Here is a 25,575-nt window from a genome sequence, read left to right on the forward strand (position 1 = left end):
CAGTTTCATCAATTTCAAGGTATTTATACTAGTGCCAAGTTATGCAGTTTCAAGTTTTCTTCATGTTTAAACCCTAGACAGAAGAAACGCCCTCCACTTCTAGGAAACCTCAGGAGAAAGAGCCATTTGAGGTCCAACTAGTGTCAAACCATGTTAAACAACTAGATTTTCAACCTATCCCTGAAGTTGCTTATAAAGATGACCCAGCCAATGCCTTATTCATCATTCCCCCTAAGGTTGTTATGGTTCAAGATGTTAGAAGATGTTATAATTGCAAGATAGGTGCTATCAGAGACATGGAGATAAGGGAAGCATATGATAGGTTGTGTGAAAAATGGGCTTTGAAGGATGAGTTTAAAATTGTTGAAATGAAGGCTTTGACCCATGCTCTTGAATTCCCTACTATCTTCAAAATTGAATGGATTAGATTAGTGTTGAGTAGGATTCATGATCGAAGTTTAGGGCTGGAAGATGGCCCAATCAAAATATCAAAGAGAATTGTTCACAGAGTAATAGGGTACCCAACCCTAGATTGACCTAAGACCCTCAGGAGTGACTCTAAGGGTTCCATGCATTGTAGTAGATGTTGGCTATAAATTAGTCAAGAAGGTACTTATGATCTTGAAAAATTGTGCTTACAACAAATCAATGAAAACCTAGGAGCCATAAGGAGAAGTAAAGGAGAACAATGCAAATTTGGTACAATTTTGGTTTGTATATTCTTCTATGTATAGAATGAATTTCCATCCTTTGGAAAAGTGAGTTGGAAAATAAGTAGGTCAGTGGTTGCCCAAGTGAATGAGTATATTGAGCAAATGGGAACCAATTTTGAGGCACTTATGACCAGTTATTTTGAAGATTTCAAGAAGACCATAAAGTAGAGACTGAGAATACCTATTTCATTATTTGAAAAGCATGTAAATGATGTTTTTTTTCTTGTTGATATAGATTACACTTACATTCAGGTTGCCATACCAAGGATTAGATGGTTAAGACTTGGATATGAGATTAATATTGATGAGGCATCTGCAACAATTACAACATTTCTTGTAGAAGACATTGACAAGAGTGCACCACATTTTGGCACATATGATGTGGTAAGATCAAAAGTAGATATGGAGTTGAAGACTGCTTCCACTATTAAAAAGGACAAATTGGTGAAGAAGCTTAAAGCTAGATTTGAAGAAGGGGCAATTGAGGCTAAAGAAGAAGATGAAGATGAGCAAGGGGAAGAACCATTAGCATTGACTCAAGGAATGGGTGAGGATGCTGAAGAAAAAGGTGCGAAGTAGGAAACACCTAAGGTAGATCCCAAAAAGAGGAAAGCAAAGAAACAACTTGCTCCATAGCCCAAAGCCAAGAAGAAGGAAGCTAAGCCAAGCACATCAAGGCCTACCACTAGGGTAGATACAAGGGCATCAACTAAGGTGGTAAAGGAAATAGAGAAGAAGAAAGCCACACAACAAGGAGGGCCAGTAGAAAAGAAGAGAAGAAAATATTTGGCACCCCCAGAGTCAGATGAAGAAAGGACTGAATTTGACAATGAACAATTCAAAGTGGTAAGTCACACCACTACATCTAACATTGAAAATATTTGTGATAATATTAGAGATAATGCAGATTTGAGTGGATTGAAAACTATTGATTTCAATAAGCTAACTAGAGAGGAGAAAAACATAGTGGAAGAATCAATCTACACTATGATGGCCAAATTCAATACCACTCCACTTGAATTGGATAACTCTATGCCTAAGGAACTAAGCTCAATATTTGAGAATAAATGGCATTATTTCTTAAATATGGAGAAGGAAATAAGGGAGTCAACATTGGCTCATGTAATACCTAACCTCACAAAAGGTCAAATAAGCAAGGCTAATAAGAAACATGGGGGCAAATTTGCACCTAAATATAGAGCCTTTAGTATTTTGCAAAAAAAAATGAAGATGTTGTAAAGAAGTCCACTCTCATGTGGAAAATCATATATGGTCTTCAAACAATAAAGGAAGGAAAAGAAGATCCCTTTGAGGGAAGAAATGATGGTGAAGAAGAAAAATAAAATGAAAAGGAAGAAGAGGGAGAGAAAGAAAAAGGAGAGAAAGAGAAAGAAAAATAAGTGGAGAAGGAAACACAGAAGGGTGATGAGGCAATAGTTGAGGAGCAGCAATAGGAATAGAGTATCCAAGACACACAACTACCACCACCTAGTCCTCCACATGCAACACCTACACCTACAAAGTCTGTAATAGTAAAGGATGTTCCTGATACCTCAAGTTAGAACACTAATCCATTGACTATAGAGGATCTCAGAAAGATCCTTCACCAAAAAAGTATGCAATCATAGCTATGTACAAACCCTATTTTGGTGAGTGTAGAGGAGTTACAAAAGCTAGTAGCTAAGATTACTAAGGAAAAGTTGAATACACAAGAACCAACTTCACAAACTCCTACAGCTACAAGTGGACAACCACAAGAGCAACAAGCACAAGATGCAACTACTAAGGTTGATTCCATAGTGATAGTTACTACCTCTATTGAGGAGAAAGATAAGGAGACAACAAGACAGATAGATACCTCTGATCCTACAGCACAAATTCAAGGTGCACCTCCTCAAATCACTATAATTAATCAAGGTAGAAGTGAAGAAGACAAGGAAGAGGAGAAAACCCCTAAGCAAAAAGAACAAGAGGCAATACAAACTTTGGTTAACTTGCCTACTACAGGGACTCCTACCAAGCAGCTAAGCACTGATGTAGTACCATTGAAAATTTCAGCACTAGGCTCAAGCTCTACCAAGGTAGCTAGGGTAATTCATTATGGAGACCCTACACTTGATGAGGAGATAGTCATACTGAGTTATGACTCCAAGATAATGAACCTAGAATAGATAAATGAAGTGCAAGAGGCACTGGAGAAGAGGAAGAAGCAGGAAATACTCAAGAATGAGTATAGGCAGAGGCAAGCATTGGTAGAAATAAAAGACATCTTTCTTGATGCTTTTAGCCTACCAGTACTTGATGAAACAAAGCCCATTATGGAGTAGCTATCCATCATAGTGGACCAGGTACAAAACAAAGACCTTGATACAAATGTCAAATTACTAGAATGGTCTGAGAAGAAGTTCCAAATGAAGGTGAATGAGAAAATATCTAGTGAGATAGCACTAACCCAAGTAGAGTAGGCTAAGAAGGTTGAGAAGGTTAAAAAAGTACTTGAGAACATATTCTCATTGTACTCCAAATTGTGTGATTCCTCATACTTCACACAAGAAACTAGCTAGAGGATATTGAGCTTGGAGAGGAACTTGAAGATATCAAGTATGCAATTACCAAGGGATCCAGCTTAGAGTGAGACACATTTTGCAACAATGCTTCACACTCAAAAGGAGTTAGCTATACTAACAGTAGAAGAGTAAAACATCAAGGCCAAATTAATAAAAATTCAATCAACAATAAACCCTCATATGGAGGTACTCCACAAGGAATAGGCCTATGCAGAGAATGTCTTCAAGAAAGATCCAAATCTTTCAACATCGGAAGGCTTGATACACCTTGTGATGGAGATAGCCATCCAACTAAAATCATTAGAAATTGCATTAGACAGTTGGGATACTACTCTGAAGATAATATTGGAGGTAAATATTGATACTACAGGGACTCCTACCAAGCAGCTAAGCACTGAGGTAGTACATAAGTGTCAAAAAGGGGTAGATAATATTCTATGTAGATGAAGGGGGAGCAATAAAGAATGGGGGAGATAATACAATTTTGAGTTTTGAATGCTAAAAAGGATACAAAAATTGTAAGGAAGATGTGTGAAAGGAGGAGTACAAGCAGAAACAGAGAAGACAAGGCACAGCTAAAAGAGTATCAGAAACATCAGCATGAGACAAATCTAGCATAAGGAATTTTGGATAAAGAAATGACACATCAGCTCAGGGGGAGTTACAAGTTTTAGAGGTATATAGTCATATACAAAATTTTGAACAAGTTTTTTGAAGTTTTGTACATATGCCGAATAGGATGTACACTATAGTCATAGAAATCAGATTCATAATGCTTAGTTAAGTATTTTGACACTCATGTCAAAGGGGGAGATTGTTGGTCTCAGATTGGTTTTGACAATTGAGTGTCAACACAATTAACCAATTTCAAGTTGAAGCCAAGTACACTATACATGTCGAGCTATAGTATGTGTCAAGCCAAAAATCCAATAGGTGTCGAGTGAACTTCAGGTGCCAAGCAAGTATCAAGTGTCAAGTGATAAGTGATGCCGAGTCACTATAGATTTTGAGTCACTATAGGTGCCAAGAAAAGAATAGATGCTAAGCAAGATAGAGTTACTATAGGAACCAAGCGAGACAGAAATCCTATATGTGTTGAGCATCAGCAAATAGTAAGTATCGAGTAACACAAATCAGCATATGAGTTTGTGCCTTCACAAACTCAGATGCAAACCATTTTTGAGTTGACTTAGGATGAATCTTAAAGATAAGAACAAATATTTTGCATTCCCTATTTAATTAGCATGCATCCAATCAATAAAATGGAGAAAGCATGCAACCAATAGGAAAAGTGTAAAGATTTGAGTAGGAAAAGAAGATTGTGGATTCATACCTAACCCTAAGTCTTCGAAGCCTTTATAAGAAGGTCAAGACCCCACAATTAAGAGAAGATGAAGAGAGTGAATTGCATGGAATGCATGATAGTAGGGGTGTAAAGACGTAGAAGTTGATCAACATTGTAGAATTTAGTTGAGTGGAACATAGCATTAGGATTTCGCATAGAGATCAGATTAGGAAGGATCAAGATAGAGTGAGAAAAACAAGGATCTAGAATCAGCAATTCAAGATTGTAAGCCATCAAATCAATACATTCTAATACTCTCTAGCAATTTTATTAGGAATGAAAATCCTATTGAGATAGGTTGACTTAACAGCTATGTTGTAGAACCTTTAACAAGGTGATAAATCCTTTGACAAGGTGACACTTCAAGTAAGTGTTTGTAAATCCTTTGAATAGGTCACTTTTAATAGAGTGTAAAGCCTTTAATAGGGTAGGCCTCTCATAGGGCAGACCATTGGAAGTGGTCAAACTTATATTGTTGTAGTGATAGTTTGTGGGTGTCATCCCCACCCTAGTTTTACCTTCTCAAGATGTGAGAGATTTCTAGTGGAATTAGAAATTACCAATATCTTTTAAAAATGTGAATTAATTTAACACAATTAGTTTCATCAATTACTAATAACTTTGAATAATATGAATGGTCATGCAATTTTTTTTTAATGTGGAAAGCATAATTAAAAAAATGTAAAATAAAATATTTTCCACTAAAAGAGGAATACCATGCAAGAAGGGAAAACCATTCAATAGGCAAAAGAGGACCACACAAATTTTTTTGTATCCACCAATTGATCCAACATGTGAGAAAACTCCAAAGATAATTTCCCCTTATTTGGCTTAACAATCTACTACTCCATTCCACTCTCTTGGAATGTGAATGAGTAACAAAATAAAAAAGCTACAGAACCTCAAGACTTGTTTAATAACCAAGCTGATTGCCAATGAAATCATCAAACTATTACTCATTCAACAAAGAATAAATTATCTTATTAACATTTAAAAAATTATTTTATTTCCCCATTTACATAAAAGTACTATAATAAGTATATTTTTTTTGAAATTAAGAAGTAGCCAAAATGGGGGCTAACCAAAAAATAGAAGAACAATTGTCTCGAGATCAGTTGGTAATTACTACCACAGGATTACCCCACCCCCTTTCAAAATTTTAAAATACTATCCATACCCATAAGTAAGAACAAAATACTACCATAAGCATCGAGAGTCTTATCGATATATAAAGTCATGGCCATCAGATAAAAATTGGCCCTACTACTAGTCCAGAGATATAAACTAAAAATGGCTCAAAGGCACACAGTATAACTGAGCATCATAAAAAAAAAATAAGCATATTAGTAGGGGAACCATCAGTGATTCCTCAAAATTTCTAGTAGTAAACAAACATTACAACATTTGGGGTCAAATTGAAATTATAATTTGCGACAATGGTGTAATTTGTGGTCATTTTCATGTTTTTTTTTGCAATTGTCCTCGATGTCATTGCAATACTGATGCCTACGTTGTAATTATGACACTTGCGCAAGAATAAAACAAAAAAAAGAAACATGAAAATCATTTTCTATTTGTTTTTATTTTGGAGAGAGTTACACATGAAAGAGGTGGAGAGCTGTAAATATTGCCATGGCCCCTTGATGTACCCTCGTGATCTTTGCATTTCATTGTAATTACCTTGCTCTATAATTTCATTGTTGTGTCATGCCTATGATATGTGCTTTCATTGTCACATCATGCCTTTGCTCTATGATTTTGTTTCCATGTCGTACTCTTGTGATTGACATGTCCTTTCTCTACAATTTTCTTCAAGGGTGAGAAGAGGGACATATGTAAATATTTTTTTCTTTTCCTTGTAATATTTCCTTCTAAACATGTATCTCTTTATATATTCAAAGAGATTTTTTTCAAGGTGCTTATTACACATATGATCCAATTGTATACATATAAAAATAATAAAACAATAAAACTCTTTCAACCCATGCTAATTGACTTACCTCAAGGTCCTGCACAAAAATAATGTAGACCACAAAAAATGGGTTGAGTTTGCAAGAAATTTTACAAAAACATATCATAGTAGATATTTTTAGAAAGAAACAAGCCATAACCAGTTAAATGGGTCTAGTTGTTGATTAGTTGGGTTGATATATATGTATATTTAACTGGGTTATGGCTTCTACAACTTGTGATTATGCATATGTTCTCGGTGTGCCCTTCTAATCTCTATGTTTCATTGTCATGCCATTTCTTTGTGATTTCGGTGTTGTGCCCTAGCTCTATGATTTTGTTGCCATGTCATTCCATTGCTCCACAATTTCAATGTCATGTTGTGTTGTGCCCTTTCTTTGTGATTTCATTGCCATGCTCTAGCTCTATGATTTTCTTCAAGGGTATGCAAATGTTGGTTTCTTTTCCTTCTAAATAGGTATCTATTTATATCTCCTTTTTGACATGTATATTTAGAGATATTTTTTAAGGTGAATATTACATCTTAGCTGCACAATAGAAAATTGATCTAGCTACATACACATATTCTAGAATCTATTAAAAAAAAAAAAAAAAAAACTCACTCAACCCATGCTAAGTGACTTACCTCAAGATCCTTTAGAAAAATAATGTAGACTAGGAAAAATGGGCAGAGTTCACAAGAAATTTTACAAAAACATATCATAGAAGATGTTTTTAGAAAGAAACTAGCCATAAATAGTTAAATGGATCTAGTTATTGATTTGCTAGGTTGATTACAAATTCTTGTAGAACTATCATCAAATTAGGTACAATAAAATGAACAATCAATTGTTCTGAGCTAGGAGGATCAAATACAGTTTCCCAAGGTGATAAAATTGCATATGCAAGGAATTGAAGAATAACTTTAGTGAAGAGTTGAGTGTAAGGAGTTGAAGAAGCAAGTTCTACTTCTTTGTAAATACCATAATCATGAGGCTCATTCCCTTGTAGAAGCCTCTACCACAATGGCATTACGTCTAAACCATGCAAAGGATGTTGAAGTGATTCCCAACCTTGAAACACTCTTATAAGCATTTGATACTTGGGATCATCGTAGGGAGACTATGCCAATACTTGAAACACTCTTATAAGAATTTTGTATTTGGACTATAAATTCTCAAAGACACTTGCAAGTGATTCCAATGTCATAGTACCTACCACAACATTTTCCTATATTCTATCCAATGGCTCCCATAATATCCTCTATACTATCTAGCTATTATTTCTGTCATGTAGTCTCTTTCTAAAGTCATTCATTCTCCTTCAAAAATAAAACATGACATTAACTGTTCCCCATTTATTTTGATTGATTGTGGAGAGCTACATGTGAAAGAGGGTGGAAACCTCTGAACAAGGGTGGAGAGCTCTAAACATTGGTAAAGATCAATGGAGATCTAGGATTTTGTTGTCATTCCCTGGTGATCTTCCTTCCCTTTCTCTATGATTTTCTTCAAGGAGAGAAGAGGTATTGTTGTCACAAAATACTGCACCCTTGTCCAAATTTTTTACCTAAGAACAACCTTGTAAAACATGGAAACAACCTCCTAGCTATGGGACTTTAACTATGAGGTTGAGTCTCTAGAGAAGGTCAACTTCCTTTACTATCAAGATGCACCTAACTACTCTTAGAGGGGAAAAGGGGAGAAGGCATGCACTAGACACTAACCTAATCTATCCTAAGGAGGTGATGCACCAAAATAGAGTGTTCAAACCAATCTCTGCCCATACATGCACACTTGAACTGTTATGACACCAAAGATATACAGATTCAAACTTGTTTGAATCCAACAATCACATGTAGATCAAACAATCAAAATAAATAACACAAAGAAGAAGAGAGTTCACTTATATATCATTCATAGGTCAAAAGAGATACAATCCTAAAAATTGTAGATAGCCACAAACCATTGAAGAGAGGCAAATAGATCTTCCACGGTCATCAATGGTTGAAGGAGATAAGGAAGAATGTCATTAGGTCCAAAGGCAAAGGGGATTTATAGTGAAGTTGTAGAGCAATATCAGAGAAAATAGAGAAGAGTCGACCCTAACAAAGAATTAAAACTTTTATTTTATAGTTCAAGCATAACTGAGATTTGTTTAACTAAAAGTTACTCCACAACCACTACCATTAAGATCAATAGAGAACAATCACTAAAAATATGGAAAAGATCTAATCTTTGGTACAAATCTAGATGCAGGAAATGAATAAAATAGAACCTTAAGAAGATAGAAACAATGGCCATCAATGCATAACTAAGAAAAATGGGCAACCCGGATTGTCATTTGGAAGTTCCTATATTTAGAAGTGGAAGGGCTACAAGCCATTGCTTACCTGAAAAGAAAGCACATTTTTTCACATTTTATGACATACTTATGGCAATCATGGAACAAGGGTGGCCAATAGTAACTATCTCTCATTATCTTCATTGAAGTTGTCCTTGCTAAAAATTGACCACCATCAGGACCATCATGAAGCTCCTTAATCATTTTCTTTGCTTGATCTACACTAATGCATCTTAGCAAAGCTCCATTGAAGTCCTTCTTGAAGAGACTACCATCAACTATGGCATAAGGAATTGAATACAATATAAACTATCTTCTTTTATCTCTATCCAATCCATAAGGGTATCCATTTCCTAATAAGAAGGCCATCATGTTATCTATCCAACTCCTTGGATTATCATCTCCTACTTCTTGCTAATTTGTCAATACCAAGGAAAATTCTTCATCTGATTCTTGAGATGAGATCATCTATTTGCATAATCCTTTCCCTCTTACCAACTTGGTGATTTGGATGTCCACATCATATTCCATCACCTTAGTGATCCAACCTGCTCTTTTCTCACTGATATCTTTGCTCAAAAAGAATTCTTTAACACTTGCACGAGGGATCAATAAGGAGATCTTATTGTTAGATAGAAGGTGCCTAATCTTTTTTAGAGATCTAATAAGGGCTTTTTTCTTCATATAACTATACTTTTCTTCATACTCCTGAAGCCCTTTACTAAAAAAGGCTATCATTTTCTCTTCATTCTTATCATTTGATTGAGTCAAGATAGAAAAAATGCTTGACTCACCACCAAAGGTGTAAAGAATAAAGTCTTTCTCAAAATTTGGATTGATGAGAGTAGGGATTGAGGCTATGGCTACTTTGATCTCTTCAAAACTTGCTTTCCCTTCCTTGCTCCATGAAAAGACCATATTCTTCTTAGGCATAGATGCAAGAAGTTTCACCATTGTAGCTAAATTAGGAATAAATCTCTTCACAAAATTTATTCTACCAAGAAACCTTTGCAAACCTTTCTTGTGGTTAGGAAGAGAGAGAGAAATTATTGGTTTCACTCTTTTTGGATCAATGGTTAGACCATCCTTGGATATAATGTGTCCTAATAATTTCCCTTGATTAGTGGAAAAGACACACTTACTTGGCTTCAAAGATAATTGATACTCTCTACATCTTATGAATACTTGTCTGAGATGGCCAAAATGATCTACTGCATTCTTTGAATACATTGTGATATCTCTATTGTCTTTTGAAATGTGGCACCTGCATTCGTTAGTCCAAAAGGAATTTTACTATAGGCATAGGTGCCCCATTTGGTGGTCAAAGCATCCTTATATCTATTAGCCTCCTTGACTAACACTTGTTATAACATGATAATCCATCCAAGAAAGAGAATCTCTGTGAACCACTAACCTTAGACAATATATGTTCCATGGAATGGAGAGGGTGATGATCCTTAAGGGAGGCTTGGTTAATATCCTTAAAGTCTACACATAGTCTGATTTCTCCACTCTTCTTCCTAATAGGGACAAGGTTAGTTGCCCATGATGAGTGCTTGATAGGGAAAATTATATTGGCCTCAATCAATTTGGATAGCTCATTTCTCATTAATGGCTCAATCTTGGGATTCACTAGCCTCTACTTTTTCCTAATAGGTTTGGCATTATCAACTAAATCTATGGTATGTTGAAAAAAACTTGGGTCAAAACCCTTTAAATCATCATATGTTCAAGCAAATAGATCATTAAATTCTTGACATAGATGAACAAAACTTTCTTGCTCACTTTCAGAACTTACCTTCCCCATGTTTAGAGTCCTTCCATCATCAACTACTACCAGTATATGATCATCTTTTTTTGTAGCAAGGTTCATTCCTCCATCTCTTGCTTGGTCATCAAGATTGAAGGCACTCTAAATTAATGAGACCATTACACAACTTGTTATAACTAAGATTGATGATCTGATCCCCATACTGGTCATGTAGCCTTGATTGGTTTCTATTTGAGAACTCTACTTCATTTTGCAAGAAACTCACAATTTGTGCATCATATTCAAATACCTACCAATTAACATTATTATTAGGGACAATGGACCTAACCACCATTCTAATCTTTTGTTTGTTTTCATCTTCAAGGCTCCTCGACACATCATAAGATGCACCCACTGCTAGAAGTTTATCAACATGTCTATTATCTTTCCTAGGGATGCTTTGAATATTAAATAAATTGAAACCTTCAAGAAAATCCCATACTCTATGTTTATAAGACTTGAGAAAACCATTCTTGGTGGCATTCTAATTTTTCACTTGATTAACAACCAACTTACTATCTCCATATACACTTAAGGCTTGAATTCCTCTTTTTTGAGTAAGTAGGAGACCCTAAATCAAGGATTCATACTCGGCCACATTATTAGTAAAATTGAATTAGAGCCTAAAGGATAAGTAGTACCTTTCTAGTTTAGGAGAAATCAACATCACACCAGCCCCTGATCCATTTTTATTCCTTGACCCATCATAAAACATACTCCATATCCCACTTTTCTCCTCATTGTCCTTCATAAGGTTAGGGACAAGAGCACCCTTTTCTGATATACAATAAGTACCAAGGGCTATCTCTAGGGCTTCTTATATAAGATCAAAATGGTATGCATTTTCCCATTCATCTAAGAGAAAATCAAATGTCTTTGCTAGGGAAGTAGCTGGCTCATTTATTATACCATTTTCATCTATCTCTAGGATAGTACAATTCATATTGATGAGATTATAAGTATAGGGCTCAATATGGTTGAGGACTAAGGGCTCTTCTCTAATTGAGGCTTTAGTTCCATATCTCATTCTAAAAAAAATGTATGACCAATCAAAAGATATGTAGCCACCTATTTGGGTAGTGAAATCTCTTGAGAGACAAATGACAAAATGTGGCTTGACTTCAACAATTGATATATATTGGACTACAGTAAAACTGGGGCATGCATGTAGGGCCATTTCAACATTCCTAAGGATTCATATAGTCTTGACAGTACTACCATATAACTATAATAGATCCCAAACAATGGGCACATATTTCATTTCTAGGACATCAACTACACACTTAGGCATCACTGAACTGCCAGCCCTTGAAAAAATCATGCAATTATGGACTAGATTATCCCCTATAATTAAAGAAACATAAAATGGAGGAGGTCTAACCTTTTTACTTGTTTCTACCTCCCTTGATGGTTGTATTAGGCTTGTGGTACTCTCCATGCTAGATGATTGATCCTTAGTTCAATGCTCTCCAATTCTTGTTGCAACAACCTCTTTTGCATAGGTAGAGTGGCAACAACATCCCACATGAAAATATTCACATTTTTTTTCTTCATCTATTCTACCACACTACATGATAGATTAGGTTCATTGGTAGAAACCTTGGGGGCTGTATATGTAGGAGGTTGAGATGGAATAACTTGGGGGTCATTCACATCTCTTCTACTATAATGTTTCCTTTGCTGCTGAGGAAAATTTGATTAATCATTTATTACCTATACATGAGGTATTTCATTTGATGTTGAGGCCTAATTAGGAGTAGGAGGAATAGTATTCAATGGCTCTTCTCTTGCTCCTAGTGTTGTAAGAAATGAAAGCCTAATTCACATGACAATGTTCTTCTATTTGATGATTCATGAAAGAATAATCATCTTGTTGTTGCAAATATGAGGCATCATTGGGTTGGCTTTCATTATATGATTTCCCTACTATATGTTTTTGAGTGGCTAGAGCTAAATAGAATTTTACCTTTTGACACATATAATGGGTATAGGATTAATTGCAAGAGGGACAAAAATCTTGATCTTGAGACATATTACTTTGAGGGACTAAGGCCCTAATTTGATTTTCATTTCAAGTAGAAGCATGACTATTCTACCTACTCTAATAAAAAGAAGTATTCCTATTATTATGATTTGGAGGCCTACCATTGTTTGGGGTTTGATATTGTAGTTGAGGAGCCTTATTACTTTGAGCTTGTTGTCTCTCCAAAGTCACCACTTTGTTGCTCACTTCTTCCATCACAGAGAATCTATCTTCCAACTTCTTATCCTAACCTTGCAATCTCTTTTCTATGCTCAACATCATAGACTACATCATATCCTTAATTTTATCCATTCCATTTGAATATGTGGAAGCTTGAGGGGCTAGAGCAAGGGGTTATGATGTAGAAGGTGTGGGCATAAGGGCTATTTTTGGTTGGTGATTTGGGATATCAGTAAAGAAGGGCATAGGAGGCTAACTTCCCTCCTTGTATCAATATGTTTTCTACCCTTATTGCTATTTCATAAGCACCAAGTAATGTATCTCCTCCCATAGTTTGGATTGTAGTAACAATATCACTATTAAAAGCTCCAAGGTAATGTAAGAATGCATTACTAGGGGTAGGCTTCACTGCAGTAGGTATTCTATCCCATGTCTTTTGAAATTTGTAGTTAAAATTAGTCTTGTATTCATGGGGGCTCTTTTTATAGTAGTAAATTATTCTAAAAGTGAAAGGTGGTCACTCTTATCCTCAAAATGTTTGCATAGGGCTACTCCTAACCCATCCCAATCTATTATAGAATTGTGAGGCAATCCCCTATACCATTGCAATGCTTTTCTTTTTAAGGATGAAGCTAAGAGCTTAACTGCTACATCATATTTAGATATTCCATGTATATTACAAACATTTGCAACCTCTTGAATATGTTCTAAGGGGGAAATAGAAGTATTTCCCATAAAATCAAGTATACCCTTAAGACATGATACTATTATGTCATGTCTTTGGGCTAATGGGAGAGGAGTTCCACCATTAAAGGTGGAAAAATCATGAGCTCTAGCCATATAAGCAAGTGATATATAGGTTGAGATCTAACAAGGGGAGGAGTCGAGATAGATCTTATAGGTATATGTGTTATTTCTACACTCCTAACTGGTGATAAAGATACTCTAGTCTTTCTTCTTTTAGGATTGGAAAATGAAAGCTCTTGGTATTGAAACTTGCCTCTAGAAGATGCCCTTGTTTCAGATTTGGGCATGAATCAAAATAATCTATCATCTAAAACTAAATGTGAATGATGTAGATTCACCAAGTGCTTTGTGGAAATGAGCTACTTGGAGGCCTGGAATACTGAGAGCAACACTATCTTCTCAACATCAACTTGAATTGTTTCTCTTTTGGCACCAGTAGACTTTGAAATCTTTTGAATATTAGTCCCACTAGGCATGCCAAAAATTGTTGTCACAAAAGTGTTCACCCTTGTCCAAAGTTTTTACCTAAGGAAAATCTTGTGAAATATGGAAACAACCTCCAAGCTATGGCACTTAAACTATGAGGTTGAGTCTCCAAAGAAGGCCAACTTTGTTTACTAGCAAGATGCACCTAACTACTCTTGGAGGGGAAAAGGGGAGAAGGAATGCACTATATACTAACCTAATCCATCCTAAGGAGGTGATGCACCAAAATAGAGTGTTCAAACCAATCTCTACCCATACATGCACACTTGAACTGTTATCACATCAAAGATATACAAATTCAAACTTGTTTGAATCCAACAATCACATGCAGATCAAACAAACAAAATGAATAACACAAAGATGAAGAGAGTTCACTTATATATCATTCATAGGTCAAAAGAGATACAATCATGCAAATTGTAGATAGCCACTAAACATTCAATAGAGGCAAATAGATCTTGCATAGTCATCAATGGTTGAAGGAGATAAGGAAGAATGTCATTAGGTCGAAAGGCAAAGGGGATTTAGAGTAAACTTGCTGAGGAATATTAGAGAAAATGGAGCAGAGTCGACCCTAACAAAGGATTGCAACTTTTCTTTTATAGTTCAAGCATAATTGAGATATTTATAACTAAAAGGTACTCCACAACCACTACAATTAAGATCAACAGAGAACAATCACTACAAATCTCGGAAAGATTTGATCTTTGGAAGCAAGAAATGAACAAAATAGAACCTTGAGAAGATAGAAATAGCAGACATCAATGCATAAATAAGAAAAATGGGCAACTCAAACAATCATTTGGAAGTTCATGTATTTACTATGCATAGGGAAAATTGCAGAGTGGTTGCAATCAATCAAAACAATCAGATTCACTATTAACTTCTGTCTTCTCAATACACCAAAACAATAAAGTTAGCAAGTCGATGAGACAAAATGCTAGAAACTACCACATGGACCAATGGTATTATTTCTTTTTTCCATCCTGTACCCTTTTGATCTACTAACTAGCCCACAACCTCGCCACCTTTTATCATTGGCCTTTACATTCTACAAAACCATGGTTGGAAACTTACTTAACTGTCCTTACTACCTTGTGGTTAGTCCTTTGTTAACTATTTGCAGTTTGACCTTGGTGTAGTAGGGACCACCTAGATAGTGGTGAGATGTCACTTCCTCACATTCTCTATCTGTTGAGTAGTTCCATAATGTGGGAAAGTGACAACCATCGATCTCCACAAGATCAACGGTCATGCAAGATCTATATTATGACTTGGTCAAGTCATCAACTTCACGCAATGACATGATACCAAACTATCGATGCCCTTACATGTTCATGTTGGTTTGACAAGCTCAACCTTTGTGATGCACAAGGGGGAATGATGTCATGAAGTCCACGTTTCACAATGTCACTATGTCACTTTCCATCAAAATCTTACAACTTCATAAAGTGACAAAGAAATGACCATAGATATATCTTAATCCATTTGATGGCAGAGATCAAACCCTAAAGTTGCATGTAGATTCAATCCCTTGACCAATAGGAATGAGCCATGTGTATAAGCTTTGACACATCCAAAACCCACTACAACCCACCAAAGGGGAATGGACCCACCATGGTAGGTGTCAACTCATCACTTTCTTGCATTCTGTAAAGTTTGTTCTTCTTCAAAAGTGAGATTGTGATGGCTATAGATCTGGGAAGATCTAATGGTAGGGAAGGTTGTGGGCCTATAGAAATATTAAGGTGTGCACTCACTTAGGAAATAGGATATAAGCTAAGCTTCTAAAGATATATATTTTGTGTGCCCTAATTTGAATATTTCAAATATATGAACATTGAAGCATTTGAATTCAAATCATTCAACTTTAGCAAGAAGGTATTTTTGGTTAACAGGTACCTATGTAAATGTTCTTTTATTTTCCTTCTAAAAATGTATCTCTTATTCATATAGAATGGATTTGGTCAGATTCAAGGACAATTGATTATGATGATTGTATGCATATGTGTATGTATGTATGTAAATCAATTCACTATGTGAACTGCTTTACATGCATGCATACACACTTGAATAGTACTTGTGCTAAATTAAATTAATCATTCATGTCTTGAATTCACACAAGCAATTATCCTTGCATTCAATATAATTTATTCATACCACACTATGTATGTAGAAATATGTACTTATAGATTATATTATATCTTGGTGATTAAGTAAAGATCTCATGCTTAATATTGTCCAAGTAATGATCGGATGCATTCACATTAAGTCATAATAGGATCGAGTAGATGATCCATTTATGTTACTTCATACTTTTTTTATTGAACATTTTGTTTAACATAATCAATAATACTAGAGTTATACAACTACAACTAGTACTCTTGTTTATTTTATTTAATCATATACATTTAAGACTATTATTTTTTCTTAAAATTAGACTGTATATTTGTTATCACTAAAACACAAATATAGATCTTTGATGGTTACCTTTTTCAATTTTAAGATCTTTGTATTTAACATGAAGAGTTTCCACTATTGGATAGTAGAATAGACACAATATGGAGCGACATAGCTCATGTTTTTTTTCCACCAAATTATATTTTTATTATATTTTTGTCCTTCAAAAATATTATAGGAGAACGTTCTTCTGATTTTCCATATATTTAATCATTTTTTGATTATCGTTTGAGGTAATATTTTATTATGAGATGAAGACATCTATTATAAGGATGGACATGCCAGTTTGATCATTCTACTTTCAAATTTGATTCCCTTATCAAAGTAATGAAACTACTTGCAACTTACACCCTAATTTTCTACAACTTGCCTGATTAGCCATTCATAGAAATGAATCATCCCATATCCATAAACAACATGTAATCTTTTGTCAGTCTCTCTCCTCTAAAGACCCAATATATGGAACCATTACCGTCATGAGTAGACTCACTCTCCTCAAACGAATTCAATCAAAACTATTCATACTAAACTAAGTATGTAGAAATTTGTACTTACAAATTATATTATCTCTTGGTGATTGAGTAAAGATCAAATATAGTTTTCCAAGGTGATAAAATTGCATATGCAGATGTATGTATGTATGTATGTATGTATCTCTGCATCTTGTTGTTGTGCCCTTGTGATCTCTGTATATGTATGTGTGTGTATGTATATACACATATATACATATTTATATATACACATACATATACATAAATAGAAGCTTCTCTAATCAACTACTGGGGGAAATATAATGAGATACATGTTTAGAAGGAAAAGAAAAGAGCATTTACATAGGTATCTCTTCTCCCCTTGAAGAAAATCGCAGACCAAGCACTACTACATTTGACCCAAACACCACAAATTACAACATTTACGCAATTTGTCATCACAATTTGACCCCAAATTTTGTAGTGCTACAAAGGGCATAGAGATCACAAGGGTAGAACATGACAATAAAATCACAAAGAAAGGGCATGAAGATCACAAGGGTAGGACAAAAAAATGTAGAGATCATAAGGGCATGATAATGAAATCCTAGATCTCCACTAATCTCTACCAAGGGCACATAAATTAAATACAAAGATCATAAGGGCACAACAAAAAAATGCAGCAATCACGAGGGAACAACAATGAAATCTCCACCAACATTCAGAGCTCTCCACCCTCATGATGAACCTCTAAAAGGCCATTATTTGGAGATCCTTTTTATCTTGTTTTTAGACAATTATCTGGCATAAAATTTTATGACTCTATGGTTTTAAGCAAAGGAACTTATGTTTTTATGAATATATTATCTATATGTTAAGATGTGAAGATTGAAGTATAGATAATTCAGGTATGCTATGTTTTCTTGTATCTATGGACTTCTATGGTATAATGAAGGAATGTTACATGCTAATAAATGTTTCCTCATCCATGCTATGTTTGGGTAGATTCCTTCCTGTAGCCATAGGATTTGCAAAGAGCAATAGTTTGAACATTATACCTTTTCTAACATTGATGATGAAATAAATATATGTATGTGGAAGTTATATGAATTCAATGTTTTGTAGGTACTTTTTGCGTGTATTAAAAGTTAGCACTTCAATGCTAAGTCAAAGCTAACCAGATTAGTAAATCATTGCAATGAGTAGATTATTGTGTGATTTCTGTCATGGTAGCACACAAATATAGCTCCCTCAACCTGCTATATTCTTGGAGGAGTTAATCATGGTTAATGATATTTCTATTGCAAACTTTAAGAACCTGTAATTGATCCTCATTGATGGAGTGATCATAGAAGTAGGAAGTTGTAGTTTTCCTTTAACTAACACCTATTGTAGCTTTGTAAGAAGTTTTTTGAGAAGAGGAGATAGAATAGATTGATTTTCATAATAGAAGCATGTGATCTTATTTTTAATTAGATGTAATCTCTTACCATGAATGAATAGAATACAAAGTTCAAGTTTCCATCTTCTGTCTTGATTGTATTTTTTGCTCACTCATCCAAGGGGGCCCACTTGGTAAGTGAATTGCTTTGTTAGAATAGATTTCATTTCCTTGTTTGTTTCTTTGCAAGGTAGAATTATGTTGTTCCTATAGCCATTGATAATAGAATCAGTGAATTGTTCCTGCAGCATGGGTGCATAGATAGATTTACTATTTGCAGCATTACTTTAAGCTCTAAGATAAGATGTCATTTTAGTTCCTAGATGAAGTCTCCTTCAACATTCCCTTTTTTTTTAGTTGTAATGAATTAAAGAGGAATCAGAGAATATACTTTGCACCCACCTTCTCAAGCTTGTGTTCTCAAGTTGACAAAATAAAATGATGTCAGCATGTCATTCGTAGGAAAACATGATTCTGTCTAATCATGGAGTTACTATGAAAGGATGTCCAATCCTTTGTTACTGAGGTATTAAGTTGACTAACCATTTTTGGCATCATTACCAGGGAAGGTGTCAATCTAATTCAACCTTGAAGTCATTATGTTAGTTTTGATTTTTCATTATTTTGCATGCATAGAAGAAGAGAACTCCTTGGGAGATATCTTTCCCATAATATTCAGGAAGACATTTTTAATCCTGAATCTAAAGAACCTCATAGAGAGAATGAAGAAGAACCATTTAAAAATCCAGTCATTGTTGTTCAAGAATGAATACCCTCATCCTCTGATGAATCCTTGCATGAGAATGATCTCTTTTCTAAACCTGAATACCAAGATTATCCACTTGCCCATGTTATCTATCAACCACCAATGCCAATACTTCCTCTAGGAATGGCTTGGCCTTAGCCTCAACCTACATTTCCTTTTCCTATCCCTTCTCAATAGGGTAACCAAAATTTGAAGAACATACTTGCTATTGCACTTCCCAAGTTTTATGGCCTAATCACTGAAGACCCTGAAACCTTTCTCTTTGAGTTTGACATACTTTGTAGAAGTTATGACTATATAACTGATGCCCACAAACTAAATTTGTTTCATTCTACCCTAAAATAAACTACTCTAAGATGTTTCATGGGGTTGGGTGCTAATGTTATAGCATATTCGACTACAATGAGATACTTGTTTCTCCCAAAGTATAAGGAATATTGTAGGGGTCAAGATTTAAAAGGGGATGACATTTTGAAAATGTTCCAAAAGGATGATGAAACCTTGGAAGATTATGTTTCTCAGTTCATGTTCAACCTATAGCATAATACATAGCATCAATTGAATGAGGAATCAAAGAAACATCTTTTTCTAAGAGGCATGAATGATGGAAACATTGTCTCTCTAGATCTTATAGTAGGAGGAGATATCACTCAAAAGACTTGGACTGATATATAGAGTATATGCTTGAATTATTCTAGAGCCACTGTGAAGAAAGGTGGGGAACTTAGAGATCTACCACATAAGTCAAATGGTACTTCAGTTGTGTCAAAGATGGAATTATCCAATTAGCTATCAGATTTTAAGAAAGACATCATCAATGATGTAGCCACTTAGGTAGACACCATGAAAATAAGAAGGAAGAAAGATGAAGTTGATGCCATGTTGACTAAATATTGTCCACATTGTAAGTAAGTTTGTTGCAAGTGTGGAGACACAACCAATTCCTATTGAGTTCAAAGCCATTGATGAAAATGGAGAGGTGCTTTATGTCACTCAATGAAGGTCATGGGCTCAAAGAAAAGGTATGCTACAAGATCCTCTTCAAAGTTATAATAATAACAATCAATGGAAAAATATTCAAAATACTAATTTTAGTGGAAATAATAGTTGGTAGCAACCCCACCAAGGTTGGCAACAACCTCAGCGCGGTTGGCAGCAACCTCAGTAGGGTTGACAAAAAACTCAGAATTGGAATATTGAACAGAGTTAGCAACCTCAATTACCACCACCTTAGCAACAAGCTCTAATACCTCCTCCTATAGCCACTAATAATCCTCCCAAGAAGACCCAACTACCAATTCGCCCTAGTCCTAATCTGAATAATACTAAACAATAGGCTCAACAACAAAGCCATGCTATCTCCCTGAATGATATTCACTTAAGGTTAGGAACCACTCTTCCTACACCCCAAAAGCTTATAATAATTGAATTTGAAGATCTTCTGACTAAGAAGACTAATGAGTCCAATCAGTAGACCTCTCCTATAGTCAAAGAACCTCTATTCCCCCATAGGTTGATGGAACAAGCTAGCTCATAGAGAACCATGCAGTCATTAATTTTCTTAATCAGATGATGTTAATGATAGTAAAAATACCATTACTAGATGCTATTAAGGAATTCCATTCCTATAGTAAATCTATTAAAGAAGCATGCATTAAATAGCTAGGAAGGAAGAAGAAAGATCCAAAAACCATTCATTTCCTAGGATAGTTGTCTAATTTAATGCTAGAGAAATTAATTGTTCCTAAATATTTTGACCTTGGGAGTCCTATAGTTATAGTCACTATCCATGGGATCCAAGTTCAAAATTCTTTAGTTGAGCTAGGAGTATCTATAAATGTCATGAAAAAGGAGGTATTATCTTGACTTCATATCATTGGCCATAGAGAGACACCCACCATACTTTAGCTTGTTGACAACTCTACCATTAAGCCAGATGGGATGATAGAAGATGTCATAGTCACCTTAAACTCTTGGGATTATCTAATTGATTTTTTTGTTCTCTCCCCAAAGGCTAATATGGGAGGATATCCTTTAATTTCAAGAAGACCATGGTTGGCCACTACAGATTTTTATATAGCTTTCTGATCTGGAAAGATGATAATATCCAATGGTATTCATACCAAGTACCTAAATTTATATTCCCCTACTCAACCATTATTACTAGATGACCAAGTAATCTAGCTAGACTTTGGTGATGATGAACCAGAAGTTAATTTCATCCATCAGTTGATGATGATAGGTAGAGAATCATTTATAGCTACTTGAGAAGAAGCTAAAATAATTTCATCCATTATTCTGAATGAATATGGAATAGATTCTCAAGTGTGTCTTCAAGATGAATGTATCTTAGAGACCATATTACCATCCTTGAATTCACCACATCATTTAGAAGCTTCACAATTTCTCCACTCATTATTACCTCATGAGATGGATTCTTCTCATGTTTCCTAATTATTCATGGTAAGTAAGGTTATTAAGATGGAAGTTGGTGCAGGATAAAATTGAATGTAAGAAATGCCTTATCACCCTCCCAACAAAATATTATGTTGTACTGTAGGAGAATCAAAGAGAATTTTCTTGAGATTACATGGACATGAAAGGATTAGATCCTATGCTCTGCACTCACAAGATTTACATCATCTCTAACTTCAAACATATTCAATAGCCTTAGAGGAGAGTTAATCCTATTTTAAAAGATATAGTTAAGAATGAATTGCAGAAACTACTAAGTGATGGTTTTATATACCCCATCTCTGATAGTCAATGGGTCTCACCCTTGATTATAGTACCCAAGAAGGAAGGAAAATGGTGATTCTGTATCACTTATAGAGAACTCAATTCAGCCACTAAGAAAGACCATTTTCCCTTGCCATTTATAGACCAAGTCCTTTACAACCTAGATGGAAAAAAGTATTTTTCTTTTCTAGATGGTTTCAATGGTTACAATCAGATACAAAAAGCCCTAGAGGATAAAGAAAAAAAAACTTTTACCTACCCATGGGGAAATTTTACCTACTTAGTTTTTCCTTTTGGCTTGTGCAATGCCCTAGCAACATTTCAATGAGTTGTCATTGGTATCTTCTCAAATATTTCTGCTAACTGTATGGAGATCTACATGGATGATTTTACTATTTATGGTGCTACTTTTAAGGAAGCAAAACAAAATTTAGAATTGGTACTCAAAAGATGTTAAGACTATAACATTTCCTTAAATAGTGATAAATGTTTTATGATGATGGATGAAGGTGTAGTGCTAGGCCATTTAATTTCATCTAAGGGCATCTAAGTAGATCCAAAAAAGATTGAATTCACTAGTACCATACCTATGCTAGAGAAGCAAAAAGATGAACAATTTTTTTGGGACATGCTGGATATTATAGAATATTCTTTAAAAACTTTAGTTAACTTGCAACACCCCTCTATAACCTACTCAAAAAGGATTTTGAATTTTCTTGGGACTCTAATTGTGCTACATCTTTTCTATAGTTTAAGGAGGTTCTTACCACAACACCTATTCTGAGAGGACCTAGTTGGGGACTGCCTTTTCACATTTATAAAAATTCCTCAGACTATGCTATTGGTGTCATCCTAGGAAAAAAAGTATACTCAGTTGAAAATGTCATTTATTTCATTAGTAAGAATTTGAAAGGTATGAAGTTTAATTACACAATCAATAAAAAGGAATTACTTGTAGTCATCTATGCCCTTAATAAATTTAGGCACTATATTACTGGCTATAAAGATTTGTTAACACTGACCATTTTGCTAGAAAATATTTGGCGAACAAGCTTATAGTATTAGGAAGATTGGCTCACTAGTTGTTACTCATGCAAGAATTTGATATCACCATGGTTCATAAACCTGGCAAGGCTAATGTGGTACACAAATTTCTCTCTTGGTTACATGTCCCTGATGATCTTGTAGCCATTGATGATAGTTTTCCAAATGAGAACCTTTTTCTGTCGTCAACACATAACCAATGGTATGCAAACATTGCTAACTATCTCACCATAGGTAAAATGTCACTCCACTTCTCTATTGTTGGTTTTTTGAAACAACATGGTTTCAAATTACCCTGATGAGAATAATATCTAGGGGCAGCTACTTCCCATTTTCAACATACCCTTTTAGATAGTTGACCAACTATAAGGCTAGACCCTTCTTCTACTTCACGCTTTGCAAAACCTAGGTGGGTGTACCTCAAATTCACTTATATGGTACAAGTGCTAAACATATTCTTGAATCTTGACAAAGAAGATAGAAACCCTAAATCTTCTAACACTCATGCAAAGATCTCAGACATGGAATAGCTAATAACATGACATAAGAAATTGCTAAGCTAAGTGAGGGCATCCTTTTTAGTTCATTCAACACTTAAAGGGAAAAACATTTTGATTAATGATGTTGATTTTAGCAAAACCCCAAATATGCAACAGTAAGAACAAGTGATCCTATAGTTGATCATTGCCTTATTTATTGGGAAATTCCATGAATCAAACACATACATCTTTGATAAAAATGACATATTTCATATACCAAGATATCAGATCTATTTTATCACTTCATGAATCAGACATCGGTGTTCATAAAGATCTCATTCTTATGGAGTATCCTTCTCAAATAACCATCAACCCTATCAAACGCATCAAGCATTTACGTGGCCCTTTGTTCCAACAAAAAATTATATCAGACATACAACCTTAAGGGGATTCAAATGGGTCTCAGTTCTTTGACCTTAAACCACACAAGATTACAGATTCAAGAGATAGGAGATGAGAATCAGAATTAAACTAAAGAGATTCTACTCATTTGTATTCATTTCCTTGAAACTATATATTCAGATGCATGAAATTAAAACATAGAAATTCCTAACAAATTAGAACTAGCTATATTATCTTCAATACTATTGTTCATACAAGAGAAAATATGTCAAAGAATGTGGTGTTATAGTGATGAGAACACATCAAAACTAGAACCCTAGTTTCACAAATCTAAGAACACTCGAGATTGGAACACACATCGTATCATAGTAGTGAGTCATTTTTCTCCAAAACTAGAAAAAACCCTTACAGTGGATGAGAAAGAAAAAGATATAGACAAGGAATGAATTCTTGGATCTAATCTAAAGATGACATGTGTCCACTTGAAATTCCATCCTCTATTGTTGTAAAAAATATATCATCTTTCTACCCATTTTATCTGATTTAGTTTTCATCATTATTTTGTAACAACCTAAAATATCTCTTCCTTAATGATGAAAACCCTTTTGTTACCAGAATATTTGAAATGCATGATGCAATGTTGATAAAATCTAGATTCAACTAACTTGAATGTGACCAAACTCATCCATAACTACATTTTTACTATCTTTTACATACATTCAGCTCATTACCCTGCTAGAAATCAAAACTGAACTTCGATACTAGAATGTAGTTGCAAATTGGGAATCTAAGAGAAAACCTCAAATAACCCTAACAGATGGCATCCTGTGCAAAAACAAACTCCAAAATTGGAAAGTTTGTCTTCTTCTAGTTCTGGTGATATATAACATCGCTATATTAGCCCATCAAAAACTCCAAGAACCTAGTTTTGAAAAATATATCCATGGCATGGCTCTCTAGTCTAAAATTCATTTTTAAAAAAATTTAAAATACTCTAAAGTTTACACTTTAGAATTTATCCATTTTTTCATTTTAATTTTTTTTTGTATGTGTCATTTTAGAAAAACACTTAAAAACCAATTTTTTATTATTTCTAGATTTTCACCTTACCCATGAATTTTGGGTCAACCTAGTTTAACTAGGCTGCCACGTGGTAGCATCTTATTGGTCAACCTCTACATTGTCACTTTCCATCAAGTGACACATGGCACCATCTAATTAGCTAGTATGTTAGTGCCATGTGTTAGCTCCTTATTTACTCTCAGACTACCAGTCAACTTCCACCTCATCATGTTGACCAGACTGACACATCATCATTGACCAAGCCCATTGCCACGTGGTAGCCAAGCACTTCCTCAGTTTGCTTAACATTCACACATCTCTGCAATGTAGGAATGTGCTAGCCATTGGATCTTACCACATGGTGGGATTGGGATCATCCATCTCGGGCCCGCCATATCACCTCCGAAGGGCCCATTGACACGTATCTGCTAGGCACCTCCCCATATTATAGTAAGCAGGGTGTTGATTGTGCATGCGGGGAAGCACCTAGCTTACACATGTTTCTTGCACCACATCAACACCTCATATTCTACACCAGGCTATAGGGT

This window comes from Cupressus sempervirens, chromosome 3 (genome assembly GCF_028749045.1).
Source record: "Cupressus sempervirens isolate cs-2001-9-10 chromosome 3, ASM2874904v1, whole genome shotgun sequence".
NCBI lineage: Eukaryota > Viridiplantae > Streptophyta > Pinopsida > Cupressales > Cupressaceae > Cupressus > Cupressus sempervirens.